Source organism: Saccopteryx bilineata, chromosome 10, assembly GCF_036850765.1.
Source record: "Saccopteryx bilineata isolate mSacBil1 chromosome 10, mSacBil1_pri_phased_curated, whole genome shotgun sequence".
Taxonomy (NCBI): Eukaryota; Metazoa; Chordata; class Mammalia; order Chiroptera; family Emballonuridae; genus Saccopteryx; species Saccopteryx bilineata.
In genome coordinates, this window is record NC_089499.1 from 49,849,481 (window position 1) to 49,865,483 (window position 16,003).

Genomic DNA, 16,003 nt, shown 5'->3' on the forward strand with positions numbered 1-16,003 from the left:
CGTTGACTCTCGGTTACCCATTTCCCCCTGCCACAATTATAGTGACCTTTCTCTAAAAAAGTCTGCTCCTATTACCCCTCTTCTTTAAATCCTTAGTTGACTCTATTGCTCCTCAACATATAACTAGGCTAGTAGTCCACAAGCCCTTTGTAAGTTGGCGCCTGACCACCAATCCAGCCTGTCTCTCTCTATTCCTTCTCAAGGATTGCCTGTGCTGGTCACACTAAACTTCTCCCTATGCCTTTTCTAAGCTGAACTCTCTCTCAATCAGCCTCTCTCTCTCTCTCTCAACCACTCCACATGTTGCACAGGGACCACATCATGGATATTTGCTTCTATGTCTCCAGGACTTATCAGGGTACCTAGAACCCAGGAGATGTTTAATAAATACATGGTTAATTAATCTTAAGGCACATGGTCCCACAAAACACTAATGCAGTATTAAATGCTACAATGAGGCAGAAAAGTAGAGTGGGTTTCAGTCCCAGCTCTGTGACCTTGGGCAGGTCACATCACCCTGTTAAGCCTCATATGACAACCACAAAGTAGGAATGAAAATATCTACTTCAGAAGGTTGTTGTGAAGGTTAGATAGAATGTAAATTAGTGGATGCCACAAAAGCACTCCTGTCTTCTAAGGGGCAACCTGGAGACATTTTGGGCCATTTCAGTTCATTACAAAGACAGGTACAGCATTAATGACCAAGAGTTAGGAAAGCTGGTAATCTTGCAATGAATGCTTTGGACAATTCCCATACAATAAAAACTTCCCTATTCCTCATGATTTCCAAATGTTCTGCCAGACATTCGTGTATGTGTGCGTGGGGGGGGGGGGGGCAGGGAACTGATTATAATTCTAAAGCCTAGAATCTAACACTATTTTACATATAACCTCAAAGCACATTTTACCTCATCTTAATATAAACTGAGTTTCCCAGAAATGCAATTACAGTGTAAATTGAGGAAAGGCTGTACTCTCTTTTATTCAGTACTTTCCCACACTTTGTTCAGTATTGCAGAAAATCGTGTCACTAACAGCAATGGACTCTGAGTAGAATCTGGGGACCAATGCAACACCCTTCTATCAGTCCACATCTGTAGTCTTTGCACTTGTGGTAATTCTATAGTAATATGTGTGGTTAGCTCAATTTCAAGATATAAAGCATAGAAAAAAAAGTATTGACAGTATTCAGCGGAACCTTGTCTTTCTTGTCTTACTTCCAAATGATCATTCCAGGTAGGGGCCAGCACCTACCTCATGATGTTTGTGGTGTGCCTGAGCATTTACATAGTGAAACACATGTTGTTTTACTATAAGTTCCTTCCTTTTTGCTTTTCCTTTAAAGTATAGTTGGGTATTATATCAATTTTCTTGAATTTACCTGTGCAGGTAGCTTATTTATGAATTGCATTTCAGGGTGGTGAATGAGGTTTTCAAATCCTCATAAAAAACAAGGGGTACTGGCATTGTGAGGGGCGTAAGCAGCCCTGGGGGCTTGTGAAGGACCTAGTGTCAGGGTTGGCGTGGAGTGAGCATTTAGTTCCCAGTGTCAGTACTGTTATGGTCAGTCCTAACTGTGACACCACATACTTGTGATTCAGGATAAAGATTGTGTATGGCTTCTGCAGAGTGAATTATCATCTGCTCCAATGTTCTCACTGGGGGTTCCAGTTCATTACACATGGGGAGTTGTCAAACAGAAAGGAAGACAATTGCTGCCACAGCACAGAGCACAATGCGAGGCTTGTCAATGCCCCCTCTACTTTCCCCAATTACATCCCTGGTCAAAAACCCCAGTGGCTCCCCACTGCCCACAGGATTGCAGTCTGGCCTTGTGCTTCCCCTAACTTGAAATCAGGCCTAGCACAGCGCTTCCCAACCTTCACGGCCACCCTCGACTTCCCCGTTCTTACCCCTCCTCCACTGGGAGGTTCAGCTCTGCTCCCTCACTTGGCTCTCCTTCAAAGTGCGGCTCACATCCCACCTCCTCCAGCAGGTCTTTCCAGACCACTCTGGGACATAGCAACTTCCTTATCCAAAGTCCTATCAGCACTGACCATGCTATTCTTTGACAGTTAATCTATATCACCAAATCATGTTAATTATCTTCAGGTGAGTGAATCCAATCTCCTGCCCTTCTAGACTGAGAAATCTTTAAAATGGAAGAATATGTTTATAAAAATGATGAGCAATAAAAGCAACAGTGATTAGCATATTTACTGTACGATGAGCATCATAAAGGTATTTACATCATCACCTCACTAAGCCTTCTAGTGCCCCAGTGAAACAGGTGTTCGTATTGTCCCTGAGGAATCAGCTCAGAAGCAAAGAAATCCCAAGGTCACACTAGAGGCAGAACTATAATTCAAAGCCATGTCTGCCAGAGGTGGATTAAGGTCGGCTGAGGCCCCGGGCGCAGAAGAAAATATTGGGCCCCTTAAAAAAAGAGAGACGGGGAAAATAAAAATACATGTTAAGCATGTTTTTAAATAAATAAATATTATGTACTATTAATGTTAAAAATTGCACATATAAAATCAAACTTGGTGTCATTAGAAAAAATTGTAAAGTTGGGGGTTTTGTGGGGCTCTTCAGAAGTCGGGGCCCAGGGCGTGTGCCCGGTACGCCCACCATTAAATCCATCTCTGATGTCTGCCCAACTTTTCTCTCTTCTGCCTGTCTAGTTCCCACAAATGGTGCTGGGCACATGGTGAGCACTAGGACTATGGATGAGCAAATGTTGACCCAGGCAAGGAAGGGAGCCTACACTTTTTCTTTAAGAAAAAGGAAGGGAAAAAACAGAGAGAAAGGGAGAGAAGTGGGGAGGGGGTGAGAAGCATCAACTTGTAGTTGCCTCACTTTATTTATTGATTGCTTCTCATGTGTGCCTTGATCAGGGGGCCAGTGACCCCTGGCTCAATCCAGTGACCTTGGAATCATGTTGATGATCCTGTGCTCAAACTGGGAACCCCACAATCAAGCTGGCAATCCCACACTCAAGCTAATGAGCCCACACTTTGGCTGGTGACCTCAGGGTTTCAAACTGGAGCCCTCAGCATCCTGGGCCAAAGCTCAATCCACTGCAGTACCATTCTAGCAGACAGCCAACACTTGAGGGCTCCACATGCCCTGGTGGGAAAAATCTCTGGTTTGGGAAATCCACCTTGGCAGATCTGGTTTCAAATCCTGACTGCTCCTGTACTGTGTGACCTCTCCGGGCCTCAGTATCTTCATTCACAGTGGGTTTGCTAACACTCACCTGACAGTCTGCTGTGAAGGTTAAATTAAATAATGACTGCAATGTGCCGAGCCCATTGTTGGGTGCACGTAAGCTCTCTGTAGACGATGTTTCCTTAGCTCACGGGGGAGGCCTCATGCTTTGAACCTGGGTCAGTCTGACTCCATAACTTCGTTGTCCCCATTTTCATCTCCCTGTAACCCTTGGACCTGGCATCATCTCCATTTGCTTCTCTTCCTCAGGAATGGGTCCTGTACCTACAACCTCACATGTGATCACATACAACTCCTACTGACCTTACATCATTTTCCACTGCTTTCTCATGAGGCAGGTTTTTCCTCTGTTGTTTCCTTGGCTATGGGTGGGAGGAGGGTTTGGTTGTATGACTTCCAGGAAATACTATGAAACTTTTAGCTCAATCGATAAAGTCCTAGCAAGTGATAGGCAACACACTTGTTGGCTGACTGATTTAACCAACAAAGGACCCGATTCCAGCACTAGGTGGTTCACCCTAGGGACAAAGAAATGTATAACAGCCCTTATATGCAATGGATGCTCACTCAGCATTTATAAGGAAGAAGAAAGGGAAAGGAAAGAGGAATAGACACAGGAGAAGAAAAGAATACAGCTAGCTTTTGACCATTGTCCATGGTTCCTTGCCTTTGGAACCTCCTTTCTCCTCTGTCTTTGGGTAATTAATAACCATCCATACCTCATGGCCAGCTTGGATGTCACTGCCTTTCTGACCTAAGTTTATCTCAGGTACAGGGATGTTCTGTAACTGCCTGTTTACTTGTCTGTCTACCCTCTAGCCTCTAAACTTGTTTAGAGTGGATATCTGCAGTCCTCAGCACTAGACACAGTACACAGGACATGCTTAATAAATATTTGTCTTTCAGGGTAAGAAATCTCCCTGGGGCCCACAAGCACATCAGTCATGAGACAACGAGAGTCAAACTCAGGTCAGCTGGATACTGCTGCCTGCAAGAGCCATGGGGAGTTAAAAGAAGGCCGAGGAGGATGAGGTAGGAAGAGCCAACAAAGATTTCTGGAGGAGCAAGACAGCAGGGTAGAGCAAAACAACAGTGGATGAGTAAGCAGGAGCTAGAATAAGGCCAGGTGCTGCCATTCACCCGCCAGGAAGGACTGTCAGGGAATAGGAGATACAGAGAGGCAGGTGTGAGGGTATCATTGTTTGGGGTGAGTGAGATAGACTTAAATCTCCATCTGGCCCTGGCTGGTTGGCTCAGCGGTAGAGCGTCCATCTGGTGTGTGGAAGTCCCAGGTTCAATTCCTGGTCAGAGCACACAGGAGAAACTACCATCTGCTTCTCCCTCCTCACCAATCTCTTTCTTCTTCTCCTGCAGCCATGGCTCAAATGGTTTGAGCAAAATTGGCCCTGGGAGCTGAGGATGGCTCCATGGCCTCGCCTCAGGTGCTAAAATAGCTCTGTTGCTGAGCAACGGAGTAGTGGCCCAGACAGGTAGAGCATCACCTGGTAGGGTGCTTGCCAGGTGGATCCTGGTCAGGGCACATGCTGGAGTCTGTCTGTCTATCTCCCCTCCTTTCACTTGGAAAAGAAGGGGAGAAAAGCCATAGTTAAGGAAGCTGTGTTTGGCAGTGGTAAACAAGCAGCCTGGCTGGGAGTAGGGAGCATAGCAGGGTGAAAGACTGAGCCATCATCCCAGGTATGAGGTGGGGCACACCTGAGTAAAGGTGATGACAAGGCTCTAGGTAATGTGCAAGGTAGCTAGGCTACAGTCCCCAGTCATTCAAATCTAGGTATTGTCATGAAGGTGTTTTGTAGATGGTATTGAAGTCCATAACCAGTTGACTTTAAGAAAGGGCTATCGGCAGGCCTGATTCAATCAGTTGGAAGACCTTTCAAATAGAACTTAGGTTTCCCTAATGAAGAACTTCTGCTTCTGCCAGAGACTTCCATCCTGTCCTACAGACTTGCCCAGACAGCCCCACAATCACCAATTCCTCATACTGAATCTCTTAATATATTACCTCCTACTGGTTCTGCTGCTCTGGTTGAATGCTGACACACAGGAGGCAACAGGGATGGGGAGGAAGTAGGGAGCTAGCAAGCACTCTGGAGGAAGACAGCAGCTCCCATCAATTCCTACTGTACTGGCGTGAGCTGGCCAAATGCCTCCATGCTGACAGCAAGCCAGCACCTCTCTAACACGCCAGCCCCTTGCTCGGCCACCTGGGCCACATTCGGCTCAGGCCCCCATCATCTCTCACTGTTCTCCTAAATGCCTCATTGGGACTGTTCCCACCATATCTGTCAGAGCTGGCCCACACATCACATCAATCCCTGCCCAGAGCATCCTGGACATGCTGACCTCATGCCCTCCTCCCCCTCCAGTGGGCTCTGGTTGCCAGCCCCCACTCCCAACTCAATCATTCTCTTATTAGTGACACCAGCACAACCCTCCACCTGTCACTGCATTTGTGAGGCTAAGTTTGACAGAAGGGGAAGCTGAGGCCCAAAGAGATGAAGTGACATGAATAGCCAGTGAGGGTCAGCCGGTCAGTGGTGGGGCAGGACTCAATGCCAAATGCTAGCTAGCTCTTGCCATTCTTCCTTATTGCTATCTCTGTCTTCACTTTCTTGGCACAATTTCTGAGGGCAGGATACACAGCTAACAAGTCTTCTAATCCTCTCCTTTAGTGCCCAGCATAGTGCTAATTCAGTAGGCACAAAGTAAACACCTCACTCATCTCTGGCATTGTTTTCTAGCAGCACTGCACTAGGTCTGGCAACGAGCGCAAAGCCACTGACTCTTCTGGGCCTGCCACACAAGAAGAGGATGGGTTCCGTGTCCCAGGGAGACCCAGGCGCGTGGGCGGGCTGCACACAGTGCCAGGTGCTGGAGGTGTTCCCTAAGAGTTAACAGCACCTCCCTCCACAGGGCCCCTTCTCGGTGTCCCTACAGGCTTTCTCAGGAGGTGGCCAGCCCTGAAGAACCCCTCCTACCCAGCAACCACTCGGACTTTGGGGGGCCTTTGTGCTTTAATAAAGACGGTATTACTGAGTCGCAAAGCTTCCCTCCTTTCGAACCTTCCTCGCTGCCAGGGTTCCCGCTAAAGGTGAAGCGCTGTCATTCAAGGCCAAAGAAAAGGCTGAATCAAGATGCTAAACTCTTTTGACTTAATGTGACAATCTACGGTTCTCCCTGAACCAGTTGTGGGAGAAGTGCGCCCAATGCAGCACAAAGGCCCCTGGGCGGCTACAGCTTTGGGTGTCCTCCGGTTCTGGGGATCTCTCCACGGCTGCCTGGGCTCTCTGCATGCACCTCATGAACGCTCTAGTTTCCTCTCTGAATGCAGACAACAGCCGGCCAGGGAGAGCCCCACCAACGCCGTTCCCTGCCTGCTTCAGGCTGCAACAAAGGCCACTTGAGGGCCGAGAGACAGCACTGCCCAGTTCCTTTCCTGAGCCTGTTCTCTTCCTTTTCACACATCTTTCCCTTTTATTCCCCCGCCCCCTTCACTCCTGCTTTATGCCTCATTGAATCCATTAGCCACTTTATAGGGTGCTCCTGAAGAATAAATTTTCTGTGCGGGGTTCCTGCGGTTTCCCAGCTGGCACCTCCAACCCGCTGCAGTGGCGGTGGGGGGAGGGCGAAAAGGCACTCTGAGGGGAGGAGCCTCCAGGGCCCCTCCAAGGCTGCATCTCCATCTGGCAGCTGCAGGGCAGGCTGGCTAAGCAGGCGGCCTCACCTGCCAAGGGGCCCCACCCTGGCTCTCACTGACCCCAAACGGCTTCAATTCCCCCATGATTTTAGGGCAAGCTTGTAAGCCATGTAAACTTTTGTATTCTCATCTGCAAAATGGAGATAATAATAATCGCAACCTTCTCATAGGGTTGCTGTGAAGACTCAGTGGGTTAATGGAGTAAGGGCTTTAGAACAGGGGACCTGGGTAAAACTAAGTGCCACTTAAGCATTTGCTTTCACTATTATCATCATGCAGACAACAACAACACGGCTATTTAAGAGTCCTTGTGCCACCTCAAATTCCTCTACTTGTTTGGTGAATGAAGGAAGGGAAAGAAAAAAAGGCAATTCAAAGTTATTTGCAGCTGTTTCTGTATGAGTGTGTGTGTGTGTGTGTGTGTTTTCTTTTTTCCTGCCTTGGTGTCCTAGAGCTCTGAAAGGAATGAAAACAGAGCCATAAAGCAGTGAAAAGGCAGGATTCTTCTTAAAATCCAGCTAATCCTGCAGCTTCCTTTAAAGTGGCAATAGGAGGAGGCGGGGAAGGGACCAGAATTGTTTTTGCGGCACCCTCCCCTCTCAACCACTGCTCTTGGAGACTAGGAAACTAGGGGGAAAAATCCATAAATCAACCACCAAGAAGACGACAGAAGAAGGAACCAGGCAGGAGAGAGCAAAGCCCAGGAGCCAGCTGGGGAGGGAGGGTGGGCAGCATGAGGGGCACTTTATCTGGTGGGCAAGGATGGCTGCCCTCAGAGGGCATGGTGTCCAGACCAGAGGCTGGAGCTGGACGAGCCCCCTGCTCCCTGCCTGTGAGGTCTCCTGGGCAGCAGTAGGTCCCGCAGAACAATGATACCACAGCAAAAGATGTCTCTGATCTGATCACATCTCTCCATTCCACCTCTACCTCTTCCCTGCTCATCCACCAGCAGGGCTCCAATAGCCTCTCCAAAAAGCAACCAGACCCAACTTTTAAAGATAAAGGTCAGGTCATGCTGCCCCTGCTTAAAAGATTTCAGTGGCTCTTCACTGCACTTAGAATAAAATCCATGGCCTGCGTGGTCTGACCTCTACTGATGTCCCTGCCTCATCGCATGCCACCATCAGGTCCATCTGGGTCCCAACATGCTTCGCTTCTCAAATTACCAGGTCCTTCCCACTTGATAGCCTCATATGTGCTGCTCACCTGGCCAATCCCTTCCCATCCTTTCAAACACAAATGGATACCCTTCTCAGTGTCTCCTTCTCAGTGTCTCCTGCTCCCATTCTTCTTTCTCACAGCTCCCCTTCTCCTGTCCACAGTATTTCTGTGACTTGTTTATTCTTCATCCCCTCCACCAGGCCATAGCTCCATGGTCTGGTTCACTCACCACTGAAAAGAGCCCCCAGCCTGGTGCCTGGCATATAGTAGGTACACAATAAACACTTACTGGATAAGTGAAAGAATGAGTGAATAACTAACATCCATAGCAAGTGAGAATCTGGGTAGAAAAAAATAGAACATTTGGAGGCTAAAAGGGCTGGGGTGAAATTTCAAGGATCCTTCAGAAAAATTCTCCATTACAAACCATCCCTAGCACTTATCAGTGTTTGAAACAGTCCATGCTTTGGGTAACAGCAGTTCATATGTCAATTTCTTGTTAAATGGCAAAGAGTCAACATGAATTAGTAATAGATTAATGTAGAGATCCTTTTTCTGTGAAGGATCAGACAGTGAATATTTTAGGTTTTGTGGGTCACACAGTCTCTGTTCCAGCTACTCAACTGCTGTAGTTACACAAAAGCAGTCATAGACAATGTGTAAAGGAATGAAGGTGGCCCTGTTCCAATAAAATTTTATTTATAGAAACCGGCCATGGGCTGGATTTGGCCCTCCAGCCATAGTTTGCCAATCCCTGGATTAGCAAGAGTAAGGCCTGGCAAAGTTACAAGAGAAGGACACAGTAATGACCAGTTTTTTCAGTCTTCAAGAAATATGCATAGGTGATTCAGGTAATGTCAACAAAATCCTAACATTGCTTCACATGCTGTCATAGGCTAAAATAAAGACAAGGACACTTTGAATTTACTTGTAATTATTGTTAGAATACAAAGCATTTCATTTGTATCATTCTGCATGACAGGGATATATTTATATAAATGGGAAATTCTAAGAGCAATTTTCACTCTTGGAGGTACTAAAGACAACATTTGTTAAATGTGTGGTTGGGTGAGTGGATAGACGGACAACAAAAATGGAGAGGACAGGATGTTTAACAGGATGATCACAAAAGTAGACTTACTTGGTCAATAATTAGATGAAACATAAAGAGAGAAGTTATCAAAAATAACTTGGTTTCAGGCTTATGAGATCAGAGGGAGAAGCTGGTGGCAGAGATGGGTAAGATTAATTTGGTTGATGAATAAAAAAACAAAGACAGCCCTGGCCGGTTGGCTCAGCGGTAGAGCGTCGGCCTAGCGTGCGGAGGACCCGGGTTCGATTCCCGGCCAGGGCACACAGGAGAAGCGCCCATTTGCTTCTCCACCCCTCCGCCATGCTTTCCTCTCTGTCTCTCTCTTCCCCTCCCGCAGCCAAGGCTCCATTGGAGCAAAGATGGCCCGGGCACTGGGGATGGCTCTGTGGCCTCTGCCTCAGGCGCTAGAGTGGCTCTGGTCGCAACATGGCGACGCCCAGGATGGGCAGAGCATCGCCCCCTGGTGGGCAGAGCCTCACCCCTGGTGGGCGTGCTGGGTGGATCCCGGTCGGGCGCATGCGGGAGTCTGTCAGACTGTCTCTCCCTGTTTCCAGCTTCAGAAAAATGAAAAAAAAAAAAAAACAAAAAAACAAAGAGCAGATATTTTTCTCAAGAAATAGACATCCATATATAAAAAATTAATCTAGAACAGGCCTTATATTCTTCATAAAATTAACTCAAAATGGATCATAGAATTACATGTAAAACACAAAACTATAAAACAATTAGAAGATAACATGAGAGAAAACCTAGCTGACTTTGGGTATGATGATGACTTTTTAGATAAAACACCAAAGGCACAATCCATGAAAGAAATAGTTGATTTATTCAAAATTAAAAACTTCTGCTCTGTGAAAGACAATGTCAGGACAGTGAGAAGACAAGCCACAAACTGGGAGAAAATATTTGCAAAAGGCACATCTGATAAAGGACTGTTATCCAAAATACACAAAGAAGTCTTAAAACTCAACAATAAAAAAAACAAACAACCCAATTATAAAATGGGCCAACAAACATGTCACCAGAGATATATAAATAAGCACATGAAAAGATGCTCCATATCACATGTCATCAGGGAAATAAGAATTAAAACAACAGTGAGATACCATACCACAGGCACCTATCAGGAAGGCCGAGATCTGAAAACACTGACAACACCAAACGCTGGTGAGGATGCAGAGAACCAGGAACTCTCAATCACTGCTGGTGGACATGCACTTTGGAAGACAGTTTGGTGGCTTCTTACAGAAAGAAACATGCTCCTACAGTCATACTCCTTGGTATTTAATCAAAGGAGTTGAAAATTTATGTCTACATAAAAACGTGTGCACAAATGTTTATAGCAGCTTTATTCATAATTGCCAAACCTTGGAAGCACCCAAGATGTTCATCAATTAGTGAATGGATAAATAAACTGTGGTACTTCCAGACAATGGACTAATATTCAATGATGAAAAGGAATAAGCTACCAAGCCATGAAAAGACATGGAGGAAACTAAAATGCATATTACTAAATAAAGGAAGCTAATCTGAAAAGGCTACATACTGTATGATTCCAACTACATGGCATTCTGGGAAAGGCAAAACTACAGAGACAGTAAAAAAGATAAGTAGTTACGAGGGGACAGGGAAGGGAGAGAGCAGGCAGAGCACAGCAGGTTTTTAGAGCAGTGAAACTATACTGCATGGTACTACAGTGGTGAATGCATGTCCTTATACATTGTCCAAATGCATAGAGCATACCACACCCAGAATGAACCCTAATGTAAACCATGGACTCTGGTGTTTATGATACATCAATGGAGGTCCCCCAGTTATAATGAATGTACCACTCTAGTGAGGTATGTTAATAACAGGGAAGGCTAAGCATGTGTGGGAGCAGGAAGCATATGGGAAGTATCTTTACTTTCTGTTCAATTTTGCTATAAACCTAAATATGCTCTTTAAAAGTTCTTTTTAAAACAAACAACCTAAGGAAAACCACAAAGATATCTTCATGATTTCTCTAGTCACTTGATTTCAATTCTTTGTCTTCCAATTATCCAGAGTGATATTCTTTGTCATCCAGAAGATGACAAGGTACAAACAGCCTGAAAGTTTCCTCCTAAAGAAAGCAAGCATTTCAGAATCCCCTGTTTTCTCAGGACTTAATATACAATCAAGAAGGTTTTCATGTTCTTTGAATCCAGATGTCTGGAATTTTCAATAGTGTCTAAGGAGAGTGTAGAACTAAAACTAAAGCTATTGCACTGGGCAGGGAAATAAAAAGTTTAATGAGCCACCTACCATGTGCTCAGAACTACACTCAATATGCTCACATTGAACCTGCACATGAGCTCCCACTGGAGGCACTAGAATAGATGAGGACCAGCCATAGGCAATGCAGAGAGACTCAGATTTGAATTCCAGCTCTGGTCCTTCCAAGCCCGGTGGCCTTGGGCAAACTTTGTAATCTCTCTGGGCCTCCACTTTCTTATCTGTAAAATAGGGTTTGGATTTAAAAACCAAGGTGCTACCCACCCGATATGCTACTAATATTTCACAGCCAGTTTGCAGCCATTAGAATCTCCACCTACCTAGGATCTGATTCTCTAACTGTTCTATTGTTTCATGCTGGTATGAATGCACTGAACTGCAAATTGTCTGTCTGTCTGTGTCCACCCTCCTAGGCTACATGCTGTGTGGAGACAAGACTATCAACTGTCCTCTCCATTGTATCCCAGCACCTTGTAGAGAGCCCATGGAACAGGTAGAATTCATTCATTCTACAAATATTCAGTAACCAACAGCTACATACTGAAGTTGATCCCTAGTTAGTATCTCTCCAGCCCAGAATAGCTTTTTCTGAGACTAACAGTTACTCACTCTGACCCTGGGGAGATCCTGAATGCCAGCCTCTGTGATATCAGAAGATTGTAAAGCCCTTGAGAGCACAGGAGAGGATGGAGCTGAAAGACACCTGTGGAGGCTGTCCCTGGAGGGGATGTAATGCCAGTGCAGCCTCTAGCCAATGCACTGCCTGCTGGGCCACTGGAGAGCACTGCCAGGCTTTCCCCTGTGGATCTTGCCACAGCCTCACCAGCGATCTACTTATTTGTGACGTGAGCCCAAATCCCCACTTAGATAATCGCCTGCCGAAAAGTTGAGCATGAAATGTGTGCCTCCAGGAGCTGGGGACATGCTTGTTAAATTGAATTAAAATCAAGGTTATAGTTTTTACCTCGGAGAAAGAAGGAGGCTAGGAATTATCTCTTGAATTAATAAGATTTCAGAAATTTCTGCTGGGGTCTGAATATAGGAAGTGGGCTAGAGCTTAGTAGGAAGATAGGATTCTCCTTCATTGGACAGCTTCACGAAGGCAGCCCTGGCTAGGGTCCAGCAGGCAAGAGGCAGGGCGACCTCTGCCCACTCGGGAAGACTCATATGATCCTGTGTTTTTAGCTGTTTTTGTATATAACCAAAAAAACCTTTGGACGCTGGGCTCATGTTCAAGGTGAGGCAAGAAATGGTAACAAAAGCATCAGACCCTCTCTTGAAGAGCCCCTGTACCAATCTAGGGACTCCTTGTCTCCCAAAACTGTCAGATTTGACCCACAGAACCTTGTCACTTATACACACCTGGAGACCCAGGCCACCAGGCTGTAGTTCCTGACCCAACATTTGACATTTACTCTCTGTGTGGCCTGGGACAAGTTTCTTTCTCTCTCTGAGCCTCAGTTTTCTCATTCAACAAATAAGGGTGAGTGTGAATCACAGGGTCTCTAAGGAAGCTCACAAGGCCAGCAAGCCACATCTCATCCTGGATGCTAACCCTAGTCTTGGGCATGAAACACAGAAAGAGCCCTGGAAACCCAGCCTTTAGAAAAATGCTTAATTGGCTCATCTGACTTCAGCATTTCCCTTAAAAGCACATTTAGATCAAGCTACAACCAATTACCATTGAGTACCTACTATGTACTAAGCTGTCTCATTAACTGCCTCTTCAGAACCAGCCCATAAGAAATTGTCATTGTCCCCATGTCACAAATAACAGGCATGAGGGTACACTCATCCAGAGCATGAGATATGCAACTCTGCTTCCCACCTGAGGGTCCTTGAGCAAGTTACTCAAACTCTCCAAGCCTTCATTTTCTGATCTTTAAAATGAGGATAATGCTAGCCCCTGTCTCATGGGGTTGTTTCGAGGTTTGAATGCACTGGGCCTATGACATGCTCAATAACTATTACCTATCACAATTTACAAGTGTTACCACTACTGCTGTCATTACCATTTCTACTAGAAATGAGAAAAAGTGAAGAGAGGTATGTGAAGGGATATCACTCAAACACCACAATGTTCTACATTTTAATCAAGTCCACAGACAGACAAGGTGGGTCAGTCAGTCATGAGGTACAAAGTCTCCATGTAACTCTGGGCAGGCTACTCTACCTCTCAGCCTTAGGGTCTCCATCTGGAAAGCAGAGGCAATATCTAGTTCCCCAGTTCATGTGTTTCATCTGCTAATATAGATGAGACACCCCTGGCAGAGTGTGTGGAGTGAGCAGAAGGCTGTGAAGAAATGGCCCCTCCCTTCACATATGTCTCTTCTGTAATGTCCAAGATTCTAGCCTGCTAGTCCTTCCTTGAAACTCTGTTCCTGCATTATAATTCCCTGACCAAAAAAAAAAAAAATTCTCTAATGCACAGGCTCAGTGGCCTAGCCAATGGCAAATGGCCCCACTGTGGGACTGAGCTTTCTCCTGAGGGCTAAGTGGAACCACATTTTGCCATGGCCCATGTGCTGGGCCTGAGCGCTCAAGTCCACACATGCACATGGACACTCACATGTATGCACAAAACCTTGTCTAAGCAGGGCTCCTGCAACCACACACAGCGCCACCTAGCCAAGCTCCACTGGCCTGGGTATCAGCTCCTGAGGATGTGTAATCATTGGAGAAGCAATAATAATACCAACCATAATAACACCTCCTCCCTTAGCCTTATGGTTCACAGTTCATCTTCACTGTTAGCTGAGTAGGGCAGAGAGGTTGTGCTTTACTCATCTTTGGATACCCACTAAATAATGCTAGGTACAGAGTAGATATTCAGAAACTGTTTCTTGAATGGATAAATTTTACCTTTGTAACGAGTTTCAAATCAACCATTACTCAGCTCTTGCTATTAGTTACACATCTCACTAAGTGTTAAATGTGCAACTGTGCACTTCCTCCTGCCAACTACCCCACAGGCATGCTCAGTTATCAATCTCTGTTTTGCAGAAGAGAAAACTAAGGATCAGAGAAGTTAAGTGATGTGCCCAGGGTAACAGCCAGTGACAGACCTGAGATGTGAATCCTGAGTTCAGATCCTGACTCTTAACCCTTCAGTCATTCTCTTCCTCTTAACCAGAAAAGGCAGAAAGGAAGGGAACAGGAGCAATGTGTATGCAGTCTGAAGAAGTAGATCAAGAATGCAATGATTTTTATATTTGAAAAACCAGAAAAATCCTATTGTCTTTATGATACAAGCTAGAGAAAGCCAAGATCAGCAAAAGCATCCTGGCTGAAGGGACATACAGGTCTCTGCTTCCTAACAGCCCATAGCACGGGGCTTACTGCTATGCCCTCTTAACTTCTGTGCCCTCTTAACTTACCTCCTGTAGGTCCTTCCACATCCAACATTCTAGCACTTTCCTCTTGCTCTTACATACCACTGGGGGAGCTGAGGGGCCCTCTTTTTTAAAAGGGCTCAGAGTTTACCAGTTCCTGTTTTCTCAGAGGTTTTGTTTCCAGCCTCTGACCTAGACAGTAGCTTACAATCAAGTTTATGAGCAATTGCCTACTAGAAGCAGGCAGGCAAGGAGTGATGCAGTCTGTTAGAGTGTCCCAGGTATAAGAAAAGCTTCATTTTCTTCTTTTCCACAAGTACGGAGGAAGAAACTAATGGCATTGATTCTCAGTCACAGGATCAAGGGCAATAGGGAGTGGTGGGGACTGTAGCCAACCACATATCCTTAGGAGGTACCTGCTGCTAGTTCAGCCACATTCTGCCATGTAGATACACAAGTTCAGTGTGGCCAAATCGTTCAATTTGCCATGGCATGCAAGAATTCTATTTCTTTTTTCCACGTGAAATTTCCTAATTTCTAAATGTTGGAAACTAATTTTTTTTTCCTTAAAAAATAAAACACATCTGAGAGCTGGACTTAGCCATGAGCTACACATTTATAATCTCTATTGATCCTTGTGGCACAGATGGCTGTATTCACAGACGTCCCTGTGTTCCCCAACATTGCCCAACCTCCCTGACAGTTAGGGGAGACTGTGCCTCGGGTCGGGCCAGCAGGCATGATTGGAAGAGCCATGGTAACTTTCAGGCCAGGGTAGTTAATAGTAACTGTCTCCTTTCATTTCCAATTACTGAAAAGGTGCCAACCCTGGAGGCCACATAGTGCAGATGACACAGCAAAGCAACAAGATGGACTTGTCTGCCCTTCCCTGCACAGACCCCAGGTAGGTGAGATCTTGGGGTGGGTCTGTGGAGGCAGCCAGTATTACCTGCACTAGCACACACCTAGAGCACATATCTTAATTACAAAAAAAATACATGGTAGTAGCTTAGCACTTTCTGGTTTTTGAAGCACTTTAACTCTCTTTTCCCTGTGTGACTGTCAACTCAATAAGAAGGCAGGATAAGCTTTATTATTTCACAGATGAGCAAACTGAGGCTTAGAAGGTAGAAGTGACTAGCTCCGAGCTGTGTGACAAATAAAAGGTGAACTGGGATTCTAGCTCTGGGCTCCTGAGTGGACCCCCCTGTCCAG

At 45.7% G+C, this 16,003-nt stretch overlaps 1 protein-coding gene across 1 annotated transcript in view; it reads right to left on the reverse strand.

The window, feature by feature from the left end:
- The window catches only part of SLC6A11 (solute carrier family 6 member 11), a 119,158-nt gene that overhangs the window by 74,607 nt on the left and 28,548 nt on the right, over nucleotides 1-16,003 (reverse strand). The window lies entirely within an intron of this gene.